The sequence below is a fragment of the Macaca nemestrina genome, chromosome 7 (genome assembly GCF_043159975.1).
Source record: "Macaca nemestrina isolate mMacNem1 chromosome 7, mMacNem.hap1, whole genome shotgun sequence".
NCBI classification, from domain to species: Eukaryota; Metazoa; Chordata; class Mammalia; order Primates; family Cercopithecidae; genus Macaca; species Macaca nemestrina.
Window position 1 is genome coordinate 17,351,814 of NC_092131.1, and position 15,186 is coordinate 17,366,999.

Sequence of the window (15,186 nt, forward strand, 5' to 3'; positions counted from 1 at the left end):
GAGGTGTCCCCATGCGCCCCAAAGCCTGGGAACATCTGCAGTGGTCCACTCCCAGGAGAAGGAGTCTCAGCAGATGCTAGAGGAGAGAGCAGAATACCCGCTGCCACCAGGAGAAGCTTCCAGAGAGCACCAGAGGAAGGCAGGGACTGGGAAACGCACAGAAGCAGGGGTGCATACTCTGAGGGGGAAGATATGAAAAGTGAGGTCTCAGAACAGTGAGGTAGGAACACTGGAGGCACCAGTGACACACCAGCATTTTTTGTTCATTGTTCTTTAGGTAACACATCGCCCCCAACAAGATTTTGTTACTACGTCCCACAGTCCTGGGGGTTGACTGGTTCTCCCTGGGAGCCTCTCCTGCCATCACGGTGGCTGGGGCCAGAGTTGCTCTGAAGATGTCTTCATGCCCATGTCTGGCGGTTGAGCCTTGGCTGGGGCAGTTGGCTGGAGCATCCACATGCAGCCTCTGTGTAGCTTGGGCTTCCTCACACCATGGTGCCAGCCTTCCTTCATTCTAAGGAACTGGGCAGAAGCGGTGTTGCCGTTCATGATCCAGTCTCGGAAGTCACATAACTTTACCTCTGACATAGTCATAGGCCTGCCAAAACTCAAGGGAAGGGAACAAAGACCCCACTTCTCAAAGGGACGAGTATTGGCACCATGCTGTAAGAAGTACAGTGGCATAGGAGGTATCATGGCCAGCTCTGGAAAAGAAAACCGCCATATTAGTAAATATTTATTGCAGACCTACTGTGAGCCAGGCACTAAACTCTGGGAATCCAGACGTGACCCACAGGCACAAGTCCCTGCCTCATGGAGCTGACATTCTAGGAGGGGAAGCCAGACCATGGAGCAAATAAATAAATGAAATGGCACATTAAGTGGAGGTGAGCACTAAGGAGGACAAGCAGTCAAGGACCAGGGCAGGCAGGGAGAGGGCTGAGTGACATGAGGGTCCTCTCCCCACATGCCCTGGTCCCCTCTGCGGGGATGTCTGGGGATGAGACTCCAGGAGAGAGATCAGCCTGAGCAGAGGCACTGAGGTGTGTGGGTGTTGGGGGCTCAGGCCACAGCTCAGAAGCAACAGGGCTGGAGTTGAGAGAGGGAGGAGAGTGTGAGGCGAGAGCGGCCAGGCAGTGGGCCCAGCATGGGCAGGTGGTCAGCCTTGGTGGAGACTTTGGCCTCTGCCTTGAGCAAAGCAGGGACTGTGGAGAGTTTTGAGCAGAAACAGAGAACGTCTCACTCTAAGAGCAGGACTGGATGTATAAGAACAGTTCTCCCCCACCACCATGGCACACGTTAACTTATGTAACATGTAACAAACCTGCACATCCTGCACATGTACCCCGGAACTCAAAATTAAAATAAATTTTTAAAAAACAACGAACAATTCTCCCTAACCCCCAGCCTCTGCTTACATGCCTCCAAGAATATGGGACTCCCCCTTCATTGCTAATGGGGTCTTTCTTCTCGTGAATGAACATGAGCCTCTTTGCTACATCCCCCGCATTATGGTTGGGTTCTGGGACCACTGAATGGCTCTGTCCCCATCCCTTGGTGTTTTAGGGGTGGATGCCTAACTCTCTGAGTCTTCACACTGAACCAACCCCACCCAGTTCTTTCCCCAGTCCATATACACGCCACTACCTCCTGAACGCTCACCTTTGTGGTCATTTATATGTGTCCTTTTTCTAAACCAGAGGGTGGCAAACTACAGCCCAAAGGCCAAATCTGGCCCACCACTTCTTTGTGCAAATAAAGTTTTATTGGAACACAGCCACACCCATTCATTTACTGTTGTGCTTGGCCACTTTTGTGCTATACTGGCAGAGTAGTTGAGTTGCTATGGTAGAGACTGACCCACAAAGTTTAAAATATTTACCCTCTGGCCCTTTACAGAGGAAGTTTCTGACCCTCTCCTAAATGTGTGTGCCTTAAGTTTCAATCCAATCACTCAGCTACTGCTGAAAGCAGATTGGAACGGGCAAGGAGGCCTGTTAGAAGGACAAGCTCTTAAAGATGAGCAGTAATAATCCCAAAGTATAATACTTTCACACATTTGCTATAAATTTGTAAAATTCAAATATCAATTTAGACTGGGCACAGTGGCTCACGCCTGTAAATCTCAGTGTTTTGGGAGACCTAGGCATGAGGATCACTTGAGCCCAGGAGCTTGAGACCAGCCTGGGCAATGTAGCCAGATCCTCTGTCTAAAACAAATTTTTTTTTTTCTATTTTGAGATTTAGTCTCACTCTGTCACCCAGGCTGGAGTGCAGTGGCGCAATCTCAGCTCACTGCAACCTCTGCCTCCTGGGTTCAAGCGATTATCCTGCCTCAGCCTCCCGAGTAGCTGGGATTATAGGCACGCACCACCATGCCCAGTTAATTTTGGTATTTTTAGTAGAGACAGGGTTTCACCATGTTGGTCAGGCTGGTCTTGAACTCCTGACCTCGTGATCCACCTGCCTTGGCCTTCCAAAGTGCTGTGATTTCAGGCATGAGTTACTGCACCTGGCCCAAAACAATTTTTTTTTAAATTAGCCGAGCGTGGTGGAGTGCACCTGTGGTCCCAGCTACTCAGGGGGCTGAGGCAAGAAATCGCTTGAACCCAGGAGTTGGAGTTTGTGGTGAGCTATGATCACACCATTGAACTTTAACCTGGAACAAGACACCGTGACAATAAATAAATAAATAATTAAAGGATGAATTTATACAAACACATGTTTTAAAATTAGACTTTATGCCTAGTTCTCCGTAAAGATTTCTACGACACGTCTCTGGTTGTGTAAATACATATTGCTGTGTGTTTTCGTGAATGACCACCCCAACATGGAAGGCCTGGAATCTTATCTTCAATCCCTCCATTCCGCCTTCCCCTTGACCCCCACCTCAAGGGCTGCTGGAAGGCTCGCTGAGAGGGTGGAGGTGGAAGTTCCAGGGGAAGTAACCGCCAGGTATCCCAGCATGGGGACTGTGTGTGGAAGGAGACTGGAGAAGGGAGTGGCTGGGATCCCAGGCACAGATCTCCTGCGTCATTGCCGCCCACCTGGGATGCAGAGATGCAGGGCGGTGTGTGGATACCACAGGTGTGCAAGCATCTTCTGGAAACTTCATTAGTGAAGTTGGTGGGTGAGGAGCTGAGAAAGAGAGCAGGGGGCCAGGAATGGTTGGCTCATGCCTGTAATCTCAGCGCTTTGGGAGACCAAGGTGGGAGAATTGCTTGAGAAGTGCGATCCTGTCTCTATGAAAAATGTAAAAATTAGCCAAGCATGGTGCTGCACGCCTGTAGACCCAACTACTTGGGAGGCTGAGATAGGAGGATTGCTTAAGCCCAGTAATTTGAGACTGCACTGAGCCATGATGGTGCCACTGCACTCCAGCCTGGGTGACAGAACAAGACCCTGTCTCTAAAATAAATAAATAGGCCAGGCATAGTGGCTCACACCTGAAATCCCAGCACTTTGGGAGGCTGAGGTGGGCAGATCACCTGAGGTCAGGAGTTCGAGACTAGCCTGGCCAATGTGGTGAAACCCCATCTCTACTAAAAACATAAAAATCAGCCGGGTGTGGTGGTGCATGCCTGGAGTTCCAGCTACTTAGGAGGCTGAGGCATGAGAACGGCTTGAACCTGGGAGGCAGAGGTTGTAGTGAGCCGAGATCGCACCACTGCACTCCATCCTGGGTGGCAGAGCAAGACTGTGTTTCAAAAAATAATAATAAAATAAAATAAATAAATATATGATAGACAGATACCGATAAATAGATAAGAAAGAAAGCAGAAAGTGCTATCAGGAGAGGAGAGGGCTGGGGACGCCATAAAGGCTCAGCTATTGGACCTTCACCATGGGGCAGGAGTTGAGGGCACCAGGGACCAAGGGGTCACAGACTCCTCCACACCCAGGCCCTGTTCTGGGTTCAATGAAGGCACCCTGACCTGCCTACTCACCTCCCCCAAGGGTTCCCTGGGCACCCAGACCAGTGCTGCCCAGCATTTTCTGTGTCATGGCTCTGGCAGGGTGCCTGGGTGCTGGCACTGGGCCAGATCCTCTTCTTCCTGCTCCAGAATGTGCCCAGGGTCACAGGTGGTATGGAAAGGCAGCTGCCCCTGCCCAGGCCTCCCCAGCAACAACCCTCGGTTGAGGTCATTTCCCTTTCTCATTTGTTCCATGAAAAATCTCTCCCCAGGTTAGCGGACAGGCAGGCCTTGCTCTGAACGAGCCTCCAGGGAGAGGTGGGAAGTGGAAAGTAGAATGCAGAGCTCTGGGTGGAGTTAGCTGAGCTGAGCTCATTAGATATTGCAGGACCTAGACACGACCTCGACAGGCTGAGCCCATGTCCTCTGAAATCGCCTTGAATGTATTAGACTAACTGGCCTCTAGCATTCTAGTTTTCCTTAATAACCACAAATAGATTATTTGTTTATTGACTAAGGTCAAAATATACAAGATAAATGTAGCAGATCAGGCAATGGGGGCCAGCTTCAGGGACCACCTGGAAGTTCCAGACTGCCTTGTGAGGGAGCTGACCAGCTGAAGGGGTATGAGAACTGTCATGTCCAGCCGTGAATCCAGGCATCCAACCATTCATTCACCCATCCTTCCATTCTTCCTTCTCTATCCTCTTACATTGCTCCTTTCAGCCTTTCATTCTTCCATCAGTCCATCCAAACATCCATCCATCATTTCATCCTTTATTTCCTTTCATCCTTCCATTAATTTATCTCACTATTAATAGAATCCAACTATCCAACTAATAGAATCCAACTATTCTTTTATCTATTCACCCTTTTCCCTTCCTTCCTTTCTTTCATTTTTCCATCGTTCCTTCCCTCCACTCTAATGTCAATCTTTCCCTCCATTCATCCATCCATCCTTTATCCTTCTATCCTTCCACTCAATATCTATCCTTCTTTCCTCCCATTCAACTGTCCTTTCTTTCATTCATACTCTTTCCATATATATCCATCCAACCATCCATCCATCTTTCCTTTTCCTCACTTCCATCCATCCATCATTCAATCTAGCCAATCATTCTTCCTTTCCTCCTTCCATTGGTCCACCCATCCTTTCTACCCATCAATACGTTCATTGATTACATATTTATGAGTACTGACTTGAACTGGATACTACTTATGTTTAAGTATTTACATTTATATGCATGTCCAAATTTTTCAATATGAACAAACCATAAGCGTATTCTAGAAACATCTCATAGGGAAGAAAGACTTCAAATACTTAAGGTACAACTTGAGAAATGCAATATAATAGATGTGTTCCCAAGAAGTAATGCAAGTTAGAGTGGAGTCGCCAGCCCTCAGGGGGTCATAATGGGTTTCCTGGGTGCTCTTGGGGGAGGTGGGAAGTGAACGTTTATCATGCAGATAAGGAAGGCATTCTAGGCTGAAGGAAGGGAATGGGCAAAGTCACAGAGGCATGGGAGAGCAGGGAGGCGATAAAGAGCATTGTGTGCTAACAGGACAGAGCCTGGAGATGAGCGGGCTGGAGAGGAGAGCAGGAGCCCAGTCTCCATGGGCCACGTGAGGAATTTGGACTTTGTCCTGAGGACAAGGGGAGCCCTAGAAGAAAGGCCTCCTTGGCTGGGAGGGGAGGAAGGAATGTTCAGGGCTGAGGAATGTGACTGCAGGTAGGGGGAAGGTCACCCTGGGAGGTAGGAGAGGAGATGACTTGCTCTGGTGAAGGTGCTGGAGCTCAGAGGGAGAGTGAGCGGAGTGGAGAGTGGCGTGGGCGGCAGGGGGAGCAAGTGATGGGCAGGAAGAGGGCGATGGTATTGAGGGGCATCCTGCAGGTAGCCAGGGGTGATGATGCTGGAGCTGGGAACATGAAAGAGAAGCAGGGTCGGAGGGCAGGGTGAGTCTAGGTTCAGCTGAGGAGAGCCTGGGGTCTGGGGGCATCCCGGGAGAGTGGGCGCACAGACCTGTAGCACTGGCTTTTGCTGCCTGTTAGCTCCCTTGGTCTCAAGTACCGACCAAGGCTAGGCAGGCAAGGCATTCATTCATTCTTTTTTTTTTTTTTTTTTTTTTTGAGACAGAGTCTTGCTCTGTCACCCAGGCTGGAGAGCAATGGCACAGTCTTGGCTCACTGCAACCTCCACCTCCTGGGTTCAAGTGATTCTCCTGCCTCAGCCTCCCAAGTAGCTGGGACTACAGGTGCTCATCACCACACCTAATTTCTTTCTTTCTTTCTTTCTTTCTTTTTTTTTTTTGTGTGTGTGTTTTTAGTAGAGATGGGGTTTCACCATTGGCCAGGCTGGTCTCAAACTCCTGACCTCAAGTGATCTGCCTCCCTCGGCCTCCCAAAGTTCTGGGATTACAGGCGTGAGCGACCGCGTCTGGCCCATTCATTCTTTCATTTACTTGACAAACACTTTCCGAACACCATGTACCTGACTCCACTGTAGGCCCTGGATACACAGCAAACAGGTCACCACCATCCCTGCCTTCCTGGGACCTGCATTCTGGTGACAGCAAGTCCCGCTGGACAGTTCCAGAGCCTGAGACTTACAGAGGTGCAGTGGCCTGCATAGAGATGCGTGGTCAGCAGGTGGACAGTCAGGAGCAGCTGCCAAGGCCCCTGGAGCTGGAGGCTGGGAAGTGGAACTGAGTGGGGACTCTCGGCAGCCAGAGGAAGCTCCGGGTTGTCCACACTGCTGGGTGACTCAGCAAATGGCTTTTCTGCTGCAGCCTCGAACTGAAAGCCGAAGCAAGAGGGGACTGTGGGGGGCCCAAAGGGACAGCCAGGTGTCTGTGGCTGGAGCTTCCACTGCCCTTCTGGACGTGGTTGTTTCCTCTCCCTCTTCTGGCCAGAACTTGCCTCCTCTCTCCTCCCCAGTCCCCCAGTCCTGCTGTCTCCTCTGCTTTGGTTGCAACTTAGGTTCCAACCACACCCTCACTCGATTCCTTGGCCACTGCTTGTCTGCTGAGCGAGACCCTGGGTCTCTGGCTGAGTTTGCCCTGGGCCGGCAGTGGGGTCTGAGACATGTTATTTGGCCACTCTGAGCTGCCTCCGTGTCTTTCTCCATAAAGCAGAGCCGCCTGGGCTCATGGACTGGACGAGGCTTGTGAGCTGGGGCAGACCTGCCAGGGTTTGCTCAACTGAGCCGAAGCTGAGGCCAGTCCTGCACCCACGCCCCTGCTGTGATCACCAATGCTCACATTCCCTGAGCCCACCATGTCTGAAGTCTTTCCAGGCATGATCCAGGCATGAGCTCACTTAATCTTCACACAAGTCAACAAAGCAGGTCCTGTTACCAACCCCTCGTCTGTAGATAGGAAAGCGAAGCACAGAGGAGTTCAGTACCTTGCTCAACGTCACACAGCTCCAGTCTCTACGGCTATTGCTGGGCTATGTCCCCTCACAAGACTCTGCCCCAGGCACTATCTTTTAAAGAAGGGCAGGACCACTGGCTAAGGGAGAGGGGCTGGCAGGAGCTGGACACGCTCAGTATGAAGACGAGATGGTTTGGAGACCTGGGGGTTGGAGGAGAGTTCTTGAAATTCCTTTCCCCATCTCTTCCTCTTAGGTTAACTCTTGCCCATCTCTTAGGACTTAACTCAAGGGTCTCCTTCTCCACCAGTGCCCTCCTGGATGCTTGCAGGGTCCAGGTGATTATCTTGTTGCATCTAGCACTTTCTCTGCACCTGGCACTGGGCGAAGCATTTGATGCATTGTCTCTTGGAATCCTCATGGTTTCTCCGTCTGTATGTGGCTTGTCCGGGCAGGGGTCTCTGGTAGCAGTAGCAGAAGCCCCTGGGGCCAGCTTAAGAGAAAGGGGGCATTTGTTGGGAAGCTCTGGGTGTGTTGGGGACCCCTGGTCTCACTGAGGATTCCAGCCAGGCACTGGGAACTTCCTATCTCCTCTCTGCTTCTCATTCTCTGAGGCTGCAACATTTCTCCTTGTGCGTTTCTCCTTATGGCCCTGAGGCCCCTGGTACAGAAGTCCCTTCAGTGTAGGAAGAATGCCTCAGTCAGGGCTGTCCAGGCACACAAATAGACTAATAGAATCCAACTATCATTTCATTTATTCACCTTTTCTTCCTTCCTTTCTTTCATTTTTCCATCCTTCCTTCCCTCCAGTCTAATGCCCATTGTTTCCATCCATCCATCCATCCATCCATCCATCCATCCATCCTTTATCCTTCTATCCTTCCACTCAATATCTATCCTTCTTTCAGCTGCCTGGGAAGACAGTGGTGACCCACCCTGGATGCATGCAGGCAGTGACACAAATGGGGTGGAGAATGTCCCAGCTCTGACGGGCCTTGGCTTCAGGTGGCTTTCTAAGGGCTAGTCCCATTTGAGCCACTCTGGGCTGTGAAATTCAGAATCCTGTTTCCAAATCCCTCCTCAGTGTCTCCCTGGGATGTCCAGTGGGCACTTCAGACAGAACACATCCAAATCCAACTCCCATTCTGTCCCCCAAACTGCCCCTTCTGGAGTCTCCCCATCTCTGGGAATGGCAACTCCATGCTTCCAGTAGCTCAGACCAAGACTTCCAAGTCGTCCTTCAGTCTCCTCTGTCTTCCATTCTGATCCATCCACACATCCTGCTGTCCCTACCCTAGGAATCTATCCCAAGTCTGACGTGTCTCTCCACGGCCCTGGCCATCACCCTGGTCCAAGCCACTGTCACCTCTCATCTGGGTAACTGCTAGAGCCTCCTAACCAATCCCCTTTCCTCCACAATCCATTCTCGCCACAAGTCAGATCATGTTCTTCCTCTGCTCTAACCCTGCCACGACGCCGAGCAGAAGCCAGTCTGTACGAGGGCTCCCCATGGCTCGGCCCCCTTGCCCCCTCACCTCCTCCCAACCACACCTCCTGTGCCGGGTCCTCCTCTGTGCCAGCCACATTCCCCTCCTCCTGGCCTTCGCACTGGCTGTCCCCTCTGCCTGAAGCCCTGCTCCCCCCATCTTCATGGCCAAGCCCCTCAGCCCCTTTGAGTCTTTGCTCGGGGGTCACTTTCTCAGTGAGGCCTACTCTGACCTCCGTTTAAAAAATTGTAGCCCCCTGACCCCCAACACATTACCCAAGCCCATCCCCGCACTCCCCATCCCTTTTTCCTGCTAAGCTTTTTCTGTTTTTCCCACAGCACTAACCACTTTTAATGTGCTATATAATTTAAATTACTTTGTTCATTATTATCTGTCTGCACCCACTAGGATATGAACTGTCTGGGGGCATTGACTTTACTTCTGCTGACTGATGCATCCTAATCACCTCCAGCATCCTAATCTCCTCCAGCATCCTATCCACCTCTAGCATCCTAATATCAGCTCCAGCATCCTAATATCACCTCCAGCATCCGGATCCCCTTCAGCATCTTTAGTTATCTTGTGACTGATACAGTCTAGTTGCTCAATTGGTAAATACAGTGGCGAGGGAGGGGCTGCAAGTCAGGAGCCAGGGGCCTGGGGATGCTCCTTGCTACTGGTCGGGGCAGAGGTCCCCCTACACCTGGCTTGGGGGCCCAGGCAGACTCAGCCCAGTCCCTTTTTCCCTCTTCCCCACTCCCACATAGAGTGGGTCATAACCTGGAGGGGCACCGGTTCTGAGATGTATCCATGGAAGGCTCAGGAGGGCTAAAACCAACTTTGTTGGTATAATTCCAGAGATCACTTGTTTTTCAGGGGGAGAAAGTTTTTCTTTTCTCCCACAGCATTTATCGATTTCTGACATACCACGCCATACATTTACTTACTTGTTAAGTTTCTTTCTCACTCTGTTGCCCAGGCTGGAGTGTAGTGCAACCACCACTCACTGAAACCTTGACCTCCCGAGGCTTAGGTGATCCTCCTGCCTCAGCCTCCCAAGTAGCTGGAACAACAGGCATGCGCCACCATGCCTGGCTAAATTTTGTATTTTTAGTAGAGATGGGTTTTGCCATGTTGCCTAAGCTAGTCTCAAACTCCTGGGCTCAAGCGATCTGCCTGCCTAGACCTCCCAAAGTGCTCGGATTACAGGCATGAGCAAACATGTCTGGCCTTATTATGTTAAATTTCTAAATGTATTATTTATCATTCATCAGATTACCAAAGGGCTTCTGATTTTAAACAGTAGAGAACTAGCTGGGAAGCCAAGGCAGGAGGATTGCTTGAGGCTAGGAGTTTGAGGTCAGCCTGGGCAACATAGCAAGATCCTGTCTGTACAAAAAAAGTTTTAATTAGCTGGGTGTGGTGGTGTGTGCCTGTAGTCCCAGCTACTCAGGAGGCTGACTCAGAAGGATTGCTTGAGCCCAGGAACTGGAGGCTGTGGTTATCTATGATGACATCACTGCCCTCCAGCCTGGGTGACAGAGTGAGACCCTATCTCTAAAAGAAAAAGAAGTCTGGACCAGGCATGGTGACTCACACCTGTAATCCCAACACTTTGTGTGTGTTTTTTAAATTATTATTACAATAACTAGAGATTTATTAAACCAACAAGTCATTCTTCTTACAGAATTACAGTTAATGTGGGGTGGAGGGCAGTGATGGGGTTGGGAGGTAGGACCACTGCACCTAAGAGAGACGGCTTTGCTAAGAAGGGCCTGGGGTGCCTGAGCCCACCAAGCCTAGATAGGGGAGGGGAAGATGAGGAGGCAGAGGGTGTGCAGTAGGAGCAACGTGGGGGACAGTGGGCTGAGCCAGGGGATGGGTTGGAACCAGCAGAATAGAGAAGACCAGGAGGCAAGAGGGGAGGGCCTGGCTGCCCAGAGCTGGGAGAGTAACATGTGGGGTGTGGAGCGCAGTGGAAGGGAAAGAAGGGGAGGGGAGGGCAGGGGAGAGGGGCCACAGGCCACAGGAGCAGTGGTACCTCAGAGCTGCCAACTCTACCAGGAAAGGCTATGGATTCTGCTGGTGGTCTTGGGCCTGGGGATAAGCGCTTCTCTTCCAGGAAGAGAAGAGGGGAAACCTCTCTCTCATGGAGGGATCCAGGAGTTTGGATTGGGGGACATTTTTTCTGCTTTTCCCCTAACCTGCACCTTCTTTGACAGGGGCCTTCATGTGGCTGGAGTGGGGTCTGTCTGGAGGCCTCAGCTGGACTCTGGACAGGGTTGGATCAAGACTCTTCTTGCTGAGGGTTGGGAGACAGGGAAACCTACCACAGACCCCACTGCAGCAGCTCATCCCCTGGGCCTGTTCCCTGGGCTGTTGAATCCCAGCACTTTGGGAGGCTGAGGTGGGTGGATCGCTTGAGTCCAGGAGTTCCAGACCAGTCTGACCAACATGGCAAAACTCCGTCTCTACAAAAAATACAAAAACTAGCCAGGCGTGGTGGTGCATGCCTGTAGTCCCAGATACTTGGGAAGTTGAGGCAGGAGGATCACTGCAGCCCAGGAGGTCGAAACTGCATACCACTGCACTCCAGCCTGGGTAACAGAGATCGTAGAGAACCACTTGTCTCCATCATCCCGCTGTTCTCCTTGTGCCCAGCAGGGATCCTGGGCTCCCAGGCCTAAGTGTAACTCACCAGGCTCCCCTTGGGTCTGTGACTACAGCCTTCATCTAGTTGGAGAGCTGACAGTTGATTCCCCAGACTCAGCTGGCCCCCGGACTCTCCCTCCTTGGTCCCCAGCCTGGTGGTTTCCGCACCCCCAGACCCTGTCCTTCATCTCCTCAGGCTTTAACCTGAGTGGGGCCCTTCAGGATTAGCAAGACCAAAATGGTGCCTGGAAGAGCACTGTGGTGCTCTCCATGGTCCTGAACCCCACTAGTCCCTGTTCAGGGTGAGGGAGATGGTTTCCTTGGGAAGTAGCTGGCGGGGGAAGTGGGGATTGTGTGGTCCCAGAGGCTCCTCTCCCTCCCCCCTCCCTTTCCATGTCATACTTTTACTTCTCCACTTCCTGGAACTCTAAACCTGCTTTTCTGGCTTACATTAAACCATCTTATCTTTGAGGTCTTAGCTGAGTTGTCAGCTTCTCGGGAAAGTCTTCTCGGACTCTGCAGAACTGAGGTAGGTCTCCTTCTTCGTGTTCAGGAGGCGTCCTATATGTCCCACATTCCAGTGTGCAGTGACCACCTGTTGGGTCCCATCGGTCAACTGTAAGCTCCCAGTCCGTTTCCCTCACTGTTGTGTCCCCAGCATGTAGATGATGACATTAAATTTTGGCTGAACAGAAAAATGAATTCATGAATGAAATGAATGTGTGGTGGATGGTCTGGGGGAAAGAACGCCCTCATAATCTGTGCCTACCCTTTGATTAAGCCTGGGCTACTCTGGCAGCCTCTGTGTTAGAAACACGGAAGAGAACAAAAGCACAGTCCTTCCCCAAAGAAGTATATGACCTGGTGGAGGAATTATAGTGGCTGATAATCTGAGCTCCATTTCACAGATTTGGAGACTGAGGCTCAGGGAGTGATGTGATTCTTCTATGATTACATAGTTCAGGACTGACAGAGATGGAACTTGGCTCTGGACATTGTAGCCATCCCCTGGCTGTGCCATCACTTCCCATCTCTAGATCAAATTCATGCTCCTGTGTAACGAAAACATCTCTAGGGAAATGTCCCAACTCCAATATTCCATGGAAAATTAGAACCCATGAGTTTAGTCTCTATTTTGGGGGCCATAGCTTCTGGGACCACTGAGATGGCACCAGGGAAAGCCCTTGGTGCCCAGTAAGTAGTTTTGTTGTGCAAGTTTTATCATCAGAAAGAGGGTGGGAGGCCCCTTCTTCCCCATAATTGGATTATTGGCAAGAACCACAAGGACCTTTCACACTCCCAAAATGTCTGAACAGTTGAGTCCCGTGGGAAGTTTGTGGTAGGCATGATATGGCCCAGCCCAGCCTCAGTCTGATCCATAGCCAGAGCTCCTGGGACGACCCACATCCCATCCCAATGTGGGCCTGTGGGACCTGCGGGAAATTCCACTGATGTCATCTTGGGAACCTTCATCTGCAGGGTTCTGAGGGATGTGGACAGTAAGCCCTGCACTAGTGACAGTGTTCAGCTTATGGAACTGTCCCACATATCCATCACATGACCATATAAGAACCTGAAGAGTCCCGTGTCTCTGGGGCAGGCAAAGCCTGGGTTCTGTGGGGCTTTGATGATCAAAAATGGGCCATTGTGTTGTTACTCAATAAAGCTGTTTGCTTAAGAGACATCTGGGGGTGGTGGCTCATGCCTATAATCCCAGCACTTTGGGAGGCCGAGGCAGGTGGATTAATTGAACCCAGGAATTCAAGACCAGCCTGGGCAACATGGCAAGATCCCATCTCTACAAAAATATGAAAAATTAGCCAGTTGTGGTGGTGTGCACCTGTGATCCCAGCTACTTGGGAGGCTGGAAGATCCCTTGAGTCTGGGAGGTTGAGGCTGCAGTGAGCCATGATCGTGCCATTGCACTCCAGCCTGGGCAACAGAGTGAGGCCCTCACTCAAGAAGAGACAGAAGAAGAGAGGTTTTGAAAACATGGTGTCTTAGTCCATTCAGCCTACTATAGTAAAATATCATAAACCAAGTGGTTTATAAACAACAGAAACTCTGGAGGCTGGAAGGTCCAAGATCAAGGTGCTGGCGTCTGCACTAGAGATACCAGCTCTGGTGCCTGGTGAAGGCCTGTTTCCTGGCTCACAGAGCTGTCTTCTTGCTGTGTCCTCACATGGTGGAAGAGGTAAGGGAGTTCTTCAGCTCCTCTTTCATGGTACTGATCCCATTCATGAGGGTCTGGCCTGATGACTCCAAAGCTCCCACCTCCTAATACCATCACAATGGGGATTAGATGACAACATACAAACTTTGGGGCAACATGAAACATTCAGACCATAGCACATGGGGTACATAAAAGAAAAATAACACAGAAGGAGTTGGGTGGGCAAAAGGCGGGAGAGAGCTGGTAAAGGACCTACCAACCTTGAAGGGAGGCAGTTGTCCTCTGCTGGAAGCAATCTTCAGGACCAACATTCAGCCTGCTGAGGAGGAGGAAAAAGAGGAGGGGAATCAAATAGGGGCCGCCAGGACCCTGGCAGGGAGGCTGCTAAAAGCTGGCTTGGCTGGGCGCAGTGGCTCACACCTATAATGCCAGCACTTTGGGAGGCTGAGGCAGGTGGATCATGAGGTCGGGAGATCGATACCATCCTGGCCAACATGCTGAAACCCCACCTCTACTAAAAATACAAAAATTAACTGGGCATGGTGGCGCGCACCTGTAGTCCCAGCTACTCAGGAGGCTGAGGCAGGAGAATCGCTTGAACCCAGGAGGCGGAGGCTGCAGTGAGCCGAGATCACGCTACTGTACTCCAGCGTGGGCGACAGAGCAAGACTATGTCTCAAAAAAAAAAAAAAAAAAAAAAAAAGCCTGGCTTGTGCCTTTCCACTTAGTCTGAGAGCTGGGGCTGCCGAAAGTGGAGCAAACTCAGCACCCCAACAAATTCACTGTCTGAGTCAGCTCAGGATGCTGTAACTCATTACTGTGGACAAGGCAGCTTTGACAATAAGTATGGATTTATCGCAGCTCTAAAGTCTGCAAGATCAGAGTACCAGCATGGTAGGGCTGCGAGGGGCCCTCTCTCTGGGTGCTTGCGACCTCCACGTGGTGGAGGGATTATCCCTCCTGTCTCTTCTCACAAGGGCACTAATTCCACTGTGAGGGCCCCTCCCTCATGCCCTAATCACCCCCAAAGGCTGTACCCCAAATAACATCACACTGGGGACTGGGGTTTCTGCATGTGAATTGTGGAGGGACACAAGCATTCAGTCCTTCGCACCCATCCACCACTGTGTCTAGGAGAGAAGAGGAAGGCAGTGTCCAGCTTCCTGGAGTCCCTTTGTCTTCTGCATCCTCCTGGCTGCAGCGGCTGGCCTGCTTTCTGGGACTGGCCTGCCATGTGGCTAGTCCCCTGTCTGCGATGTTCCCGGGTGCTCCGTGCCCACCCGACTCACAGCCGAGCCCAGGAGGGAGACCCCAGGGGGTCTGTGCGGCTTTGGACAAGCCACTAGTCCTCTGTGGCCCAGGGTCCCATCAGTAAAATGGGACAGGCTAGATATTCTCTGAGGGCCCCTGGCACCGGACATGCCGAAGCTCCCATCCTAGATTCTATGGGGGCAGGGCTGGGTCTTGCAGCGAGGCCGTGCTGGCCCCAAATCCTGGCAGCAGCCGGAGCTGGCCGCCCACGCACAGGCAGGCAGGGGGAGGCAGGGTGCTGCAGTCTGGTTGCCAAGAGCACAGAGAACTTTCCACTGG

General features: G+C 51.4%; 1 long non-coding RNA gene across 3 annotated transcripts; it reads right to left on the reverse strand.

Annotated features, from left to right (window-relative positions):
- Positions 1-242: 242 nt before the first annotated feature.
- LOC139364212 (uncharacterized) lies at positions 243-15,151 on the reverse strand. Of its 3 annotated transcripts, none has more exons than XR_011625638.1 (5): positions 14,711-15,151; positions 13,857-13,915; positions 11,826-12,108; positions 11,102-11,242; positions 243-704 (listed from the first exon to the last, which is right to left on the reverse strand). It is a non-coding gene; the product is annotated as an uncharacterized lncRNA (long non-coding RNA). The 3 variants fall into 3 exon arrangements; XR_011625636.1 differs by having other exon boundaries at positions 11,874-12,108; positions 14,711-15,144; XR_011625637.1 differs by lacking the exon at positions 11,102-11,242 and having other exon boundaries at positions 11,874-12,108; positions 14,711-15,142.
- Between the last annotated feature and the right edge of the window lie 35 nt (positions 15,152-15,186).